This window comes from Canis aureus, chromosome 9, assembly GCF_053574225.1.
Source record: "Canis aureus isolate CA01 chromosome 9, VMU_Caureus_v.1.0, whole genome shotgun sequence".
Lineage (NCBI taxonomy): Eukaryota > Metazoa > Chordata > Mammalia > Carnivora > Canidae > Canis > Canis aureus.
Window position 1 is genome coordinate 51,770,299 of NC_135619.1, and position 14,510 is coordinate 51,784,808.

The 14,510-nt window shown below is 44.9% G+C and overlaps 1 long non-coding RNA gene across 1 annotated transcript in view; it reads right to left on the reverse strand.

The window, feature by feature from the left end:
• Positions 1 to 14,510, reverse strand: part of LOC144320918 (uncharacterized) — a 29,616-nt gene that overhangs the window by 9,678 nt on the left and 5,428 nt on the right. The gene's annotated exons all lie outside the window — the stretch shown is intronic.

Genomic DNA, 14,510 nt, shown 5'->3' on the forward strand with positions numbered 1-14,510 from the left:
AAGAGGTTGCCAGGGCTTTTCTCTCCTCCATGGGAAGGGATTGGAGACCATGGTTAAATGGTCCTAGAGTCAGATTCAGTCACTTCACATCTGTGGGGCCTGCTTTTGATCTTTGTTTGAATAAACTTTGGTGGCCTTGGGAAACTTCTCTCATTCCCTGAATACCCATGATCATCCCTCTTGCCACTAGGACTTCACACTTGCTGGTCCCTCTGCCCAGAGCACTGTATGGACAGCGTGTCCGCCTCTCTCCACTCCAGATACCTGGCTTACCCCTCAGCATTGGCAGCACCCATGCAGGAAGTCCTCTTTCCCCCTCCCCCCAAGTTCCTGTGCTCCTACACATAGTCAGCCAGCACATAGTCAGGCCAAGCATGCATCACCTCAGCACCAAGTGTGATTTTACTCATCAATCTTCCCAGCACCCAGCTCAGGGTACAGTAGATGTTCAACACTCACTTGTTGAAAACACATATGAAACATTATATTTAACCAGATGCACAGCTGTGGCTGACACTGTGGGTTGGCTGGGTTGGCTTATTCAAATGCTCTTTTCTTCTCTTCTCTCTTCTCTTCTTTCTCTTCTCTTCTCTTCTCTTCTCTTCTCTTCTCTTCTCTTCTCTTCTCTTCTCTTCTCTCTTCTCTTCTCTTCTCTTCTCTTCTCTTCTCTTCTCTTCTCTTCTCTTTTCTCTTCTCTTCTTTCTTTCTCTTCTTCCTTTTCTTTCTTTCCTTCTTTTGCTGTGATGCTGGAGCTGCAGTAGCCATGTTTTAACCATGAGAGAAAAGCCAACAAAATCAAAGAGACAACAGTACCGTGCCGCAGAACCAGAACCAGTGGCTACTTATCTCTGGATTTCTCCTCATTCAAGGAAAATGAATGCCCATTTAGTCCACTGTTAGATTTTTCTGTTATTTGTAGCTGGTAGAGTGCCTGATAAGATATGTCTCAGTGGCTGCCAGCAAGTGTGTAGGGAGGAGAGACTAGAGAGTCTACTCTTTGGCTTGCCAAAGAAAGAAGTTAACATTTTTTGAACATTTTTACATTCTAGGTTATGACACTAGTTGTTTCATATACATGACATTTAACCTCACAATCCATCCAAGTAGATTTATTCTATCATTACACAGATGAGGCAACAAAGGCCCAAGACCTGTGTGAATCCCCCCCTGACACACAGCCGGTGGGGTGGAGCTGGTATGGTGGGGCACTGCTCTCTCTACTCTGTCCCACTGGGGCCCCAAGAGAAGGGTGGTGGGCTCTTAGCAGAGTTTGCCAAGTGTTACTGGGGTGAGGGCCGTGGGGGTTTGTCTTAAATCTAGATCTCCCCCAAACTGACTAGGATCCTTCTAGCTCAGCATCCTTTCTGTCTAGCAGCTATTCTAGCTTCGTAAAAGCCAACCATTGTAGTTAGAGCAGAAGTCGATCGCTTTGCGGGATAGCTGGTTCTGCATCACTAACCTTAAAACTGGCGCTGTCACTGTCAGACACATTCTGCAGAGAAACAAGTCCTTTGCCCACAGCTCAAGCATTTTGCTCAACATTGCTTGCGTCTCAGGGGTCCCCAGGTTAAGCAGTGACTGGGCAGGTGGTCCTCACTGCTTCCCTTTCTCTGGTCCCTTTGGCACTTTCTCTCTCTCTCCCTTTCACTAAGTGCCAAGTGTTATCGTGTTTTCTCAGTCTCCTCCATGGAGAGGAAAAAACCAAATTTATAAACATAATTGCAACAGAGTGTTGACTATTTAATTTGTTCCCTCTTTCAGGTCCTCTAGCACAGGTTTCCATCCCTGGGAGCTGGATGTAGTGCTCCTGGTAAACACCCAGCCCAAGTCCAGACTGTCAGAAGCAATCCTTGTCTTTGGCTGGGGGTGGACAACAGTCTTCTTGGCTGGTCCTACTTTGAGGCCTTAGACATTGGGCCAGGCTCTGTGCCAGGCTTTGTGTTAACAGCAATATGACTTAAGTCTTATGAGTCCATTTTAGAGACATGAGAACTGAGGCTCTTACCTAAGGTCCATACATGGGAGAACTTAAAGCCAAGCTTCTTGGACCTCAGACCTGAACTATATAGTCTTTTTGGTAAGGGCACTTCTCACTTGGTCTTGCCGCCACCATCCCCCTACTACTCCTCCACACCATCACTCCCAGGGAGCCCAAAGCCCAAACCCCATTAAAAGACTTATGCCTTGAGGCTGAAAGCATTTTGATTTTTCCAGAGTGTCTGTTGAAATGCAAAAGTCCCAGGGAAGTGTAATCCCCTCAACCTTTATAATATCAAAGTAGGGAGAGTTTAATGGGCCAGCCCTGGGGGAGGTCACAAGTGAGGCCTGGGGGCATGGAGTAGGGGGACAGAATAAAAGTATTTAATTGGCCCAGGGCCCCTTTCCCCTGGGGTCTTAATGAGACCAAGGTTAGCTCTCTACCTGATTCCCAGGGGCCTTAAGGCTGGTCATTTTCAGCAAGCTGCTTGGCGTGGGCAATTATTCTGAGAGCACCTTCATCCCTGTCAGATACAGTTAATAAGGCTTCGTTAGGGAAGGGAGCTTGGAGTTCTCCATGGACAGGTGGCAGCAGGGCCACTTGCTCTCTCCTTGACTATGAAACCCAACTGCTGCAGCGCAGAGAGCCAGGTCCTTCCAAGGTAGGTCTCAGCATGTGTGAGGGGAGGGGTTCAACTCTACCAGCTGACCTAGCATTCTGGGTTGTTACAGCAACCTCTCCTTGAACCAATCTCAGATGATGTGGATGTTTCTGGAGGCAAGCTGATAACTCAATGGCTGACAGCATTGATTTAGGCTGGACCTAAAGACCTTCTAGGTTAAGGGACCATCGCATTTCTGGCTTTGTCACCTTGGGCTTCCAGAACTCAACCTTAAGAAACAATATTTGTGGGATCCCTGTGTGGCTCAGCGGTTGAGCGACTGGCTTCGGCTCAGGGCATGATCCTGGAGACCCGGGATAGAGTCCCACATCGGGCTCCCTGCATGGAGCCTGCTTCTCCCTCTGCCTGTGTCTCCTCTCTCTCTCTCTCTCTCTCTCTCTCTGTGTGTCTCTCATGAAGAAATAAATATTTTTTAAAAAAAGAATTAATATTTATATTTCTGCCTTGGCACGGAAGTCCCTTTGCTGACCAGCAGGCATAAAACTGCCCTTCCACACTCTGAGTCAGGGCCTAAAGGCAGGTGAAAAACAGCCCCCCCCCCCCCCAATTGGGGGAGCGATGTTTCTTGGATTCCCCTTTGCTGGCTCCCTTCCTCCTTGCTTTGGTACTGGATCCATGTTGACTGCTCCCTTTCCTTGCATATTTTCCAGGAAATAGGATGCAAGTTATCCTCATGAGGACTAAGCAATAGTTTATCCACATGCTGGGCATTGTGAGAAGCAGTTTACACGCCTCATTTACCCTCTCACTACAGCCTCAGAACGTACAGGGGAGACCTTGTGTTGCAGGGTGGGGGGCACCGATGTTCAATGTTAGGGGAGAGTAAGTGGTTTGCCGGGGGTCAAGGAGCCAGGCTGTGGAAGGAACCTGGAATTGAGCCCAGGGTGTCTGACTGTCCGGGCTGGAACTGCCAGCGCTGCCTCTCAGTGTGAGTCCTGTGAGCAGACCCACAGGGCAGCAAGTGGTATATTTACAGGGAGATGGATAAATGTAGCCTGGGGAAATACAAAGGTGACCCAGGTTAGAGGGGCCTTCCCTGTTGCTGCCATTGTGCCTTGCAGGCCCTGTGGAGAAAATGTGTAAGAGGCACCCCGCCCAGGATTTAATTATCTGGAATAAATATCAACTTGCCTCCTCCAAAGTTCAAATTTGGTTTAAAATAGCAACACAGTGATTTCCAGTCTTTTTAGATTTGTAATGCTCTGTTGCTTTTGCTTGTTTCTTGTTTCTTTCCTTCTTTCTTTCGATTTTGTAAAAAATCCCTTTTGTTAACAGACATTTATCTGTGATGTGAAATTTCATTAAAAAATGTTTGCAGGGGATCCCTGGGTGGCTCAGCGGTTTAGCGCCTGCCTTTGGCCCAGGGCACGATCCTGGAGACTCGGGATCAAGTCCCACGTCAGGCTCCCGGCTTCTCCCTCATCCTGTGTCTCTGCCTCTCTCTCTCTCTCTCTCTCTCTATGTCTATCATAAATAAATAAATAAATCTTAAAAAAAAATGTTTGCCTTACGGTGACTGGGTGGCTCAGTCAGTTAAGCATCTGACTCTTGATTTCAGCTCAGGTTGTGATCTCAGGGTTGTGAGATGGAGCCCTGCGTCAGGCTCTGTGCTTAGCGTGGAGTCTGCTTGAGATCCTCTCTCTCTGTCTCCCTCGGCCTGCTCACATGCTCTCTCTCTCAAATAAATAAATAGGGGTGCCTGGGTGGCTCAATCGGTTAAGTGTCTGCCTTTGGCTCAGGTCATGATCCCAGGGTCTTGGGATCGAGCCCCGCAATTGGGCTCCTTGCTCAGCAGAGAGCCTGCTTCTACCTCTCCCTCTCCCTCTGCTGCTCCCCCTGCTTGGGTTTTCTCTCTCTCTCTCTCTGTCAAATAAATAAATACAATCTTTTTTTTAATAAATAAAATCTTAAAAAAAATGAAATATATACATCTTTAAAAAAACTTTGCTTTGAAATCTTCAGTGAAACCCCTTAAGATAATGGGGAGACGCCTAAAGCTGCCGTTAACTAAACTAAGTGGACCAGGTTACTAGGTGTGTCCACCTTGTGAACATTCATCGAGTTGCACACTTAGGATCTGTGACTTCCATGGTTGTTTGTTATACTTCAGTAAAACATTCACTTAAAGTACAGAAAAATAAAAGAGCAAGGGCCCGCTCTGAACAATGTGCAAATGAGAATGAAGGTATGGGCATCTACGATCTCAGTTTTTTTGGTAGAGCTGATGCTGGAGCTCTGGGCCTCCTGTATAGCTCTCAGGGCCCCTCTAAGGCTTGCCTTACAGTCACACCTTTGTGAAGACTTTTCTCATGACAGCCTGCTGGGGCCCCATATCCCTGCCTTGTAGCTTTCAGGGGCTCGAAACAGAGTTTGTACAGAGTTAAGTATAAAGACCTCAGAGCACATGTGTACTTGCACACACGTGTGCAAAACAAAGAGGCTGGCCAGCAATTCTGAAAGCAGATAGATTGTTTTTATTTGGGGGGCAGCTATAGCACATAGTAGCTATGTGACCCTGGAGTTCCTCAACCTTTCTGAAACATAGTTTCCTCATTTGCAGAGTGGGGATGGTAATAGGGCCCATATCATAGAATTGCAGAAAGAAGAATTATGTAGGAAAATTCACAAAAAGGGCTTAGCTCAGGATCTGGTACACATAATCAACACTAACAATGCATGGAATCAGAATACCCAGGAATGGGGCTCAGGCATCCAGTTCTTAACAAGCTCTGTAGGTGAGGCTGACACACAGCCAAGCTTAGGATTACTCTTGGACCTGGCCTCTGCCCCCACCACTGCATGTGGGAAATCTAGAATGTTCATTCCCTTCTCTCCCTCTCTCACAGATTAAAGCAGAGGTCAGAGGGGCCTTCCCTTTGGAAAGGGTGCATGGATGCCAAAGGAACGTCATTCCTTCCTTCCTCCCACAAGCACTCACTGAATGTGTGCCAAACACCGTGTGGGGGAAGGACAGGCAGATGGTCAGGTGTGACTCTTGTCCGTGGGGGGCTAAACGCTCACAAAGGAAACTGCCTGATGACATGCACTGTGGTGAAGGAGCACGGAGTCCCTGGGCTCTGGTTCCAGGTTTGCCCCATTTGAGCTTCTCTGAGCTGTTGTTTTTACATCTGGAAAATGAGGGGGATGGACTGGATGATTTTTGAGGCCCTTCCATTCCCGAAATTCTGTGAATCCATAAGTGCATCCCTAAAAACACTGTATGATAAAACTCAATGCAAAGAAAATATCAACTTAATTAAAAATGGTCAAAAGATCTGAATGGACACCTCAACAAGAAAGATACACAGATGGTAAATAAGCATACGAAAAGATGCTCCACATCTCAGATGATTACAAATTGCAAATTAAAACAACAGTAAGATACCACTGCACACCTATTAGATTGGCCAAAACCCAAAACACCAATGACACCAAATGCCGGCATTATGCAGAATGTGGAGCAAAAGGAGCCCTCATTTGAAGCTGATGGGAAGGCAAAAATGGTACTGCCGCTTTGGAAGACAGTTCAGCTGTTCCTTATAAAGAGAAACATCATCTTATCAGACAACCTAGCAATTGGTAGTCCTTGGCATTTGCCCAAATGAGTTGGAAAATTATGTCTACACAAAAGCCTGCATGAGAAATGCTTATAGCAGTTTTGTTCCGAAACTCAGAAGCAACCAAGATGCCCTTCCATAGGCAAATGGACAAATTGTGGTATATCTGGATAATGGAATATTATTCAGTGTTAAAAAGAACTGGGCTATCAAACCATGACATGGAAGAAATTTAAATGAATATTGCTAAGTGAAAGAAACCAATCTGGGAAGGCTATATACTGTATGAGTCCAACTATATGATATTCTAGAAAAGGCAAAATTATGAAGCCAGTTAAAGGATCAGTGGTTGCCAGGAGTTAGCAGGGAAGGAAAATGAATAAGGGTAACACTGGGAATTTTTTCGGACAGTGAAACTATTCTGGATGACACTGTTGGCGGATATATGTCATCTATTTGTCCAAATTTATAGGATATACAATGCCATGAGTACACCCTAAGGTAAACCATGGACTTTGAGTGATAAGGATGTGTCACTGTATGTTCATCCATGTAACAGGTTCCATTCTGGTAGGGGTGTTGTAATGGGGGAGACTGTTGGGGGTGTACAGAGAGTATAGTTGACCCTTGAATAACACAGTTTGAAACTATGTGGGTCCACTTATACATAGATTTTTTTCAATAAATATAGTACAGTACTATAAATGGATCCTCTCTTCCCTATGATTTTCTTAATAATATTTTCTTTTCTGTAGCTTACTTTATTGTAAGAACACTGTATATAATACATATAACACATAAAGTAGGTGTTGACTACATTTTCCGTAAGGCTTCTGGTCAACAGCAGCCTATTAGTAAAGTTTTTGGAGAGTCCAAATTTATATGCAGATTTTCAACTGCATGGAGGTCAGTGTCCCTGACTCCCAAATTATTCAAGGGTCAACTATAAGTGGGAAATCTTTGTGCCTTCTGCTCAATATTGCTGTGAACCTAAACCATTCTAAAAAATAAAGTCTATAAAAAAATCAAAACCAAAAACAAATAAAATGCCAAATAGTGTATGGTTAAGGCTTTGGAGTTCAACTGTTTGAATTTGAGGCCTGGCTCTACCTAACTAGCTGTGACCAATAGCAAATTAGCTCAACATTCTGTGCCTTGGTTTCCTCATCCTTAAGATGGGGATGATAATAGTGCCTGCTTCATGAGTTTTCGTACAGATTAAATGATTTAATAAATCTAAAGCACTTAGCACAGTGCTTGGCATTGGGTAAGTGCTCAATCAATATTAGCTGCTGTTAAAAGGTAAGTGAACCTTTGAAAGAACTGATTCCAATTGATTGGTTGCCTTTTGACCATAGTAATCCCTTGGATTGTTTATCCCTTAGGATAAATAATCAGATGCCTCATGGGATGACTTCTCTTTGCTGTATGTTGGGGTAGAAGATCTTTTTAAGAGCCAGAGCTTCCAAGCCCATACATGTTCTGAGGCCCAGAGAGCATGCCTCTAGATGGGACCATGCCAATGAACCAGCCAGAAAAAGGAGTGATGTATCTATGTCTCATTGGCCTGAGTGACCTGGCAAATCCCCCTGTCCCCATTCTTTCCTTCACCAACCAAGCATTGTTGTGTTTCTGATGTTACTCTGGGAAAGAAAGCTCTGTGCTCGATTAAACTAAGATTGGTATTTAAGTTTAAAGTCATCTTACTATCTTTTGACTGTAGCAACTGGCCTTGAGCACCATGGGCCGTGAGGCATGAACTCATCAACCAGTGATGAACTTGGGACACTGTGTTGCATACTTAAAATGCATTTAATAGTTATTAGACATTTTCCCAAATAGTTCTAATGGCATTATTGTGTTTGGAAATTATGCATATATACACCAATACAAGTAGTTTGCATTTTGATTTAGGATTTTTTTTTTTTAAAGGAAATGTTCTTTTTGGCCATAAGAATCTTAAATGATATATAGTGCTTATTGAAGTAATTAAGAACTGTATTAATGTAATTAAGAACTGTAGGCACCACCGTTGACTTTGGCCAAAAAGGGTCACCTTACACATTGAGTAGGGAAAAGAAACTGTCTTTTTTCTCTGACAGGCAGAATTCTATATTTCCACTGGATTTATTTTATTTCAATCCTACTTTGTGTGCTCATGGTCCTCTTTTGAAGAGCACCTGGCTACCTTCTTTTGAGTCTGGGCCTGTAGGCCTTGGCTCATCTCTGGATGACTCCCAGCCTGGGTCTATGGTTTGATGGCACTTGGCAGCATCTGCACATGGGCCAGAGGCAGGGAGCTCCCGCTACCCTTGGCAGAAGGTATGGCTGTGCAGGCTGGATGTGCCTGAGTGGCTGGCCCAAGGGTAGCATCGTGGACTCCGGCCCCCCACTTGCTCTCAGAGGAGTCTGAGAACCAAGCCCCTGACCACGGAGGCACTTCACCCTGATGCTTTGGTAACAATGGGAGGAGGGGTGACAGATGATGATGCCCTCTTTCAGTGAGTTTCCTCTGTGAGACCATGATTACTAAGCACTGTGGCTTGGAAAAACCCTTTCTTCTTTGAGAGGCCCCGTCCCAAATAAGAAACCTCCCAAAATCAGAAACTAAGGTTTTACACATGGACCTCAACGCTTCTGTTCCTAGTACCTTGGCCAGTTTCCCAAATGGGTTTAGCAATCTCCATTGGAGGGTAACATTAACAGCACAGAACGATTGCATGGAATTTCTATTTCCAGAGTGAGTCTTCTACTGGTTCACTTTATTCTTTTGTCAAGCCAATAAGAAGGTAAGGAATTATCAACAAGTCATGTGACACTGGGAAATGCCCTTATGAATACATACCCAACCATCCGCAGACAGTGGGTTAGGCACATCATATGTGGCCTCATTAGTCCTCACGGTGCCCCTACACAGTAGGAATTCCTACCTTCACTTTACCTAAGAGTATAACGAATCCCAGAGAAGAGACTAAGTCTTGGGGCTGGGATCTGAATCTCGCCCCTGCTGTGCATGTCACATGACATTTCTGGGTCTCAATTTCCTTACATGGGAAATAAGGGGCTTATTTTTTAAAAAAATATTTATTCATGACAGACACACACACAGAGAGAGAGAGGTAGAGACATAGGCAGAGGGAGAAGCAGGCTCCATGCAGGGAGCCTGACACGGGACTCGATCCCCGGTCTCCAGGATCATGCCCTGGGCGGGGGGCGGCACTAAACTGCTGGGCCACAGGAGCTGCCCTAAATAAGGGGCTTATAATATGGATGCTCTAAGGTTTTTTTTTTTTTTTTAAACTTTTTTTTTAAATTATTTATTTATTTATGATAGTCACACACAGAGAGAGAGAGGCAGAGACACAGGCAGAGGGAGAAGCAGGCTCCATGCACCAGGAGCCCGATGTGGGATTCGATCCCGGGTCTCCAGGATCGCGCCCTGGGCCAAGGGCAAGTGCCAAACCGCTGCGCCACCCAGGGATCCCTGTAAGGTTAATTTTACTTCAAACTCCATGATTCTATGAATATTATCCTCTGCCATAAAAAAATAGAATTGAAGTATAGAAATGATCTTCACCTACTGCCACATAAAAAGCTAGAGGGGTAAGTGAGTCCTCCTCCAAACCAGATCTCTGGGTTCCCTTCTTCTTGCTCTAGCGATGAACAGTTGGAGTGGCTCCTGGTATTAGGGAATTGAGATCGATGTGTTGCATATCCAGTTGGCTTCAGTGCCCTTGTCTGTTTAGCTTCTGGGCAGTCTTCATTGCTGCCAGTACCTTGTCTCTTTTAAAAAGTTCTGGCCTCTCCTCCCAGGCAGGCAGCAGCCTGAGACTCTGACCCAGGCTAGGTTCCAGGAGCCAAGGCTGGACACCTTATCAGGGGCGATCCAAACTCTAGCATTCAAGAGTTCCCTTCCTGGGGTGCCTGGTGGCTCAATCAGTGGAACATGTGACTCTTGATCTCAGGGTCATGAATTTGAGCCCCATGTTGGGTGTGGAGCCTACTTAATACAAAATAAAATATATTATAAAAAAAAAAGAGCTCCCTTCCTGAGCCCTTACTTATTTTAAGCACTGTTCCAAGAGCTTTCCAGGAAGTAACTCTTTATATATTAATATATAAATATATGTATATCTTTATAATACCTCTATGAATTGGGTATTATTACACTCACCTCATTTTAATATTAATGAAATTGAACACAGAGAGGTTAGGTAACTTGCCCAAGGCCACAACAGCTAGTATGCATCAAAGACAGGATGTGAACAGGGATAGTCTGGTTCTGGAGCTCACTATGCTATATTGCCTTGCACGATGCACTAGCCTTAAAAGACCAGGTTAGCTACCTGAAAACCACACCTATGGCCATGGATGACAACCTGAGACACCAAGACAGTGAACAAGTCTGAGAGCATTAGGGCTAGGCAGTGGAGTCTGAAGAGATACCCTGGAGCACTAACTCTTTGAACTAAGTGTCCAGGAAGGAGACTTTTTTTAAAGTGGCTCCACACCCACCGAGGAGCCTAACACAGGGCTTGAACTCACAACCCTGAGATTAAGACCTGAGTTGAAATCAAGAGTCAGATGCTTAACCAACTGGGCCACCCAGGTGCCCCTCCAGAAAGGTTTTTTTTTTTTTTTTCCAGAAAGGCTTTAAAAATTTATTTATTTATTCATGAGAGAGAGAGAGAGAGAGAGAGAGAGAGAGAGAGAGGCAGAGACACAGGCAGAGGGAGAAGCAGGCTCCATGCAGTGAGCCTGAAGTGGGACTCAATCCCGGGTCTCTAGGATCAGGCCCTGGGCTGAAGGCGGTGCTAAACCACTGAGCCACTAGGGCTGCCCCAGAAAGGCTTTTTAAAGTACATTTCCCCCTAAGTTCGTGAGTGGGATAAGCCTGGGGCACCAACCTGATTTGGATTAGAGTTTCTGACAAATTGAGGAAGGTTGATTCTGATGGTTTCTCTATCTGTCTCATAACACCCCTTAATTCTCCTTTGCACACGTGCATTCATGTAGTTAATTAGCTAATGATTCATTCACCAAAGAACTGGGCCAATCTTGTTCATAACTGTATTGCTATAGCCCTGCACGTACAGATAATCCAGTATTTGTTGAATGAATGAATGAATGAATGAGTGAATGAATGAATGAATGAATAAGTGAAAGTCCGGCCCTGTGGTCTGAAGTGTCCTTTCAGCCAGAGCTCTTGGGGAAGGCTTTTGGAGGGGAGGGTGCAAAAACAACAAGCTGGCATTTAAGGAAGTATTTGAAAGGAAAGGCAGGCTTTAAAAAAGAGGAAGGAGAGGATTAGGGAGGTGTATTTAAGAGATAGAGAAACACTGGTGGAGGCGAGGGTAGGGAAATGTGGGCATAAAACCTGAAAGGGAGCCTGTGAGCCTGGCCAGGGCTACCAAAGGAGCCCTTGTCCAGAAGCCTCCCTCTGTGGGACTGGACGCGTGGCCTCCCTCGAGCCTTGTCCTGAGGCCAGCCCAGAGATTTCTCCTGCTACAGAAGTGAGTTCTAATCGTAACTTTCTTCTCCTCAACCGCCCAAGGACACCAGATTCCCCCTAGGTTCCTGACGTGGTAAACTTTTTTGGTCCCTGGGTGAGTTTCCTTGAGTCTGGCCTGGGGACTCCCCCAGCCCAGGTACCAGAGCTGCCAGAGGGGCTCTCTGGAAAGCACAATCGGGCCAATTGAGGGCAGCAGCTTGCTTAGAAAAGCAGGCACCAAAACCTGGTCTGGATTTCCTTGGAGCAGGAAGAGCTTTCCTAGAAGTGAAAATCCCAACCCTCCCCCACTGACCGGGCCCACACAACAGCCCAGTCATTGGGCCCCCTTGGCTCCTTCCCACACCTCTCTCTACCACACCACCAAATTGTTGAGTGTAAGAGGAAACACCACCTCCCGCAGAAAACCTAGGGGACTTTTTTTTCCCCTTTAATAAACATTTGCTGAAATAACTTTTTATTGGTGGTTGTTTTAAAACACATAGCATGAAAAGCGTCCTGAGAATTATTCCCATCATAACTTTTGTCTGGCTAGATCTGTGTCATCAATGGGGGGCCTCCATTTCCTCGCCTATAAAATATGGTCCCTTTCTCATGTAATATCCTACCAGCGTACACTGCACCAGGAGTGACTGGTCATTGCATTCTGCTCAGCACCTGTTCAGTGAATTTTCTTTAAGTGCCAAGGGCCTAGACTGCTTTCAGCATTATTGGAGATACAAAAGAAGTTATGTGTTATTTCTTATCCCCTGCTCTTCATTTATTGGAATGCCAAGTGTAAACTCAGTACATGATAGGTGCTATTGAAGTTAAAAATGTAAGTTGTTGGGCACCTGGGTGGCTCAGTAGTTGAGCATCTGCCTTCTGCTCAGATCATGATCCTGGGGTCCTGGGATTGAGTCCTGCATCAGGCTTCTTGTAGGCAACCTGCTTCTCCCTCTGCCTGTGTCTCTGCTTCTCTCTCTCTCTGTCTCTCATGAATAAATAAATAAAATCTTTTTAAAAAATGTAAGATGTTGGGCAGCCCGGGTGGCTCTGCGGTTTAGTGCCACCTTCAGCCCAGGGCCGGATCTTGGAGACCCAGGATCGAGTCCCACGTCGGGCTCCCTGCATGGAGCCTGCTTCTCCCTCTGCCTGTGTCTCTGCCTCTCTCTCTCCCTCTCTGTGTGTCTGTCATGAATAAATAAATAAAATCTTAAAAAAAAAAGTAAGATGCTGTCACTACCTGTGAGGGAACTTCAAGCTCACTGGAATGACCATACATGTATGAAATAGAATCATTTGAAATAGTGTATGATTTTGTTTTTTTAAGGAGATAGAAGTTTATTGAATACACTGGAGGGAGTGATGGGCAGGATAGTAGAGGAGAGGCTGTCTGCAAAAATAGCATATGATTAATGTTAGATGGACAGGGAAGTGCTACTTAAGTTTAGAAGACGGAGAGATCACTGTGAGTCTGATAGATCTAAGAAGACTCCATAGAAGCAGGGCTTGGGTTGGCTAAAGTGTGATGTTGATGGTGGTGGTGGTGCTGCTGCTGAATATAGCCACAGTTATTGAACTCCCAGCATGTGGCAGCTATTGATATGGTGCTTAATAAGTATCTCATTTAAGCTTCCCACCAACCCTCTAATGTAGGTACCATCATTACCCCATTTAACAGATGGGGGAACTGCAGTCCACATGTTTTATTGAGGAATCTGACCAAACTATAGTAACACCTTCTGGGAGCAAAGGAGGCAGGGATTAAGAAGGAAGGAAAGAATGGAGAAGGGTCTTCAATCCCTCTAGAAGCAGTATTAATATGGATTCTAGGTGGAAACAACTTTGTAGCATAATGACTACATTTGCAGACTAAAATCCCTCTTTTAAAAATGGCTTGAGGCTTTTTGAATATGCATCCCTACGGTAATAATGTACCTTTCAGATCTGAACAAATGCAACCGACTCATCTTCAATCTGATGTCTCTGTGATATTTGACCATACTGACAACACACTTTGGTTTCCCTGGCAGTGGGAAGCCTATACCACTCCTGTTGTTGAGGGAGGGAAGATTTGAGGAACCTTGAGGTTTTATGATCCTTCCTTTCTTCTCTCTTCTGCGGCTCCCTTTGTCTGCTAACTTCTTTGCTTCCTCTTATTTCTCCAGTTTGTTCATTATTAGCATCTCCTAAGACTGAGTCATAGACCAGCTTCTGTTTACTCATTCATTAACTCAGAATTTGTTAATCACCTGTTATTTGAAATTTCAGATTTCTAAAAATCATCTTTGATCTGAAGGCGCTTGGTGATTCTATCTAACAATCCTGTTGTTAATCTCAGGGAGCACCAGTATATGAATGCCTTACACAACACCACCCCCAACATGGATCTTTCATCTTTCTCCCTGGGTGTTTTCAGAACAATTTTGAGATATAATATTCTGAGTGCAGCATGTATCACATTTTCCTTAAAGCACTCAGGTCCTTATTTTCCCCATTTTTGTGAACATCATTCATCTTCCTGGGCCTCTAGTCTGTCATCCTTTCTAGGCAGGGATGATACCTTCTTTTTGCTTTGCCTTCTCAAACAGAATGGCAAATGGTGTGTGGTTCATAGCAAACATTCAAACAAGGTTGTCTGACTAAATTATTTAAATGACTAACTGAACCCTGAGCTGTAAAAAGACAGCTCGGTGCAGTTCTGTATTTAGTCTCGGATGGTTGAGTGGCATTTGATGGATGAGGCAGGAATAGTAAGCAGATAAAATTCCCCAGTGTCAGTTCAGCTGTCCTTTATAAGCT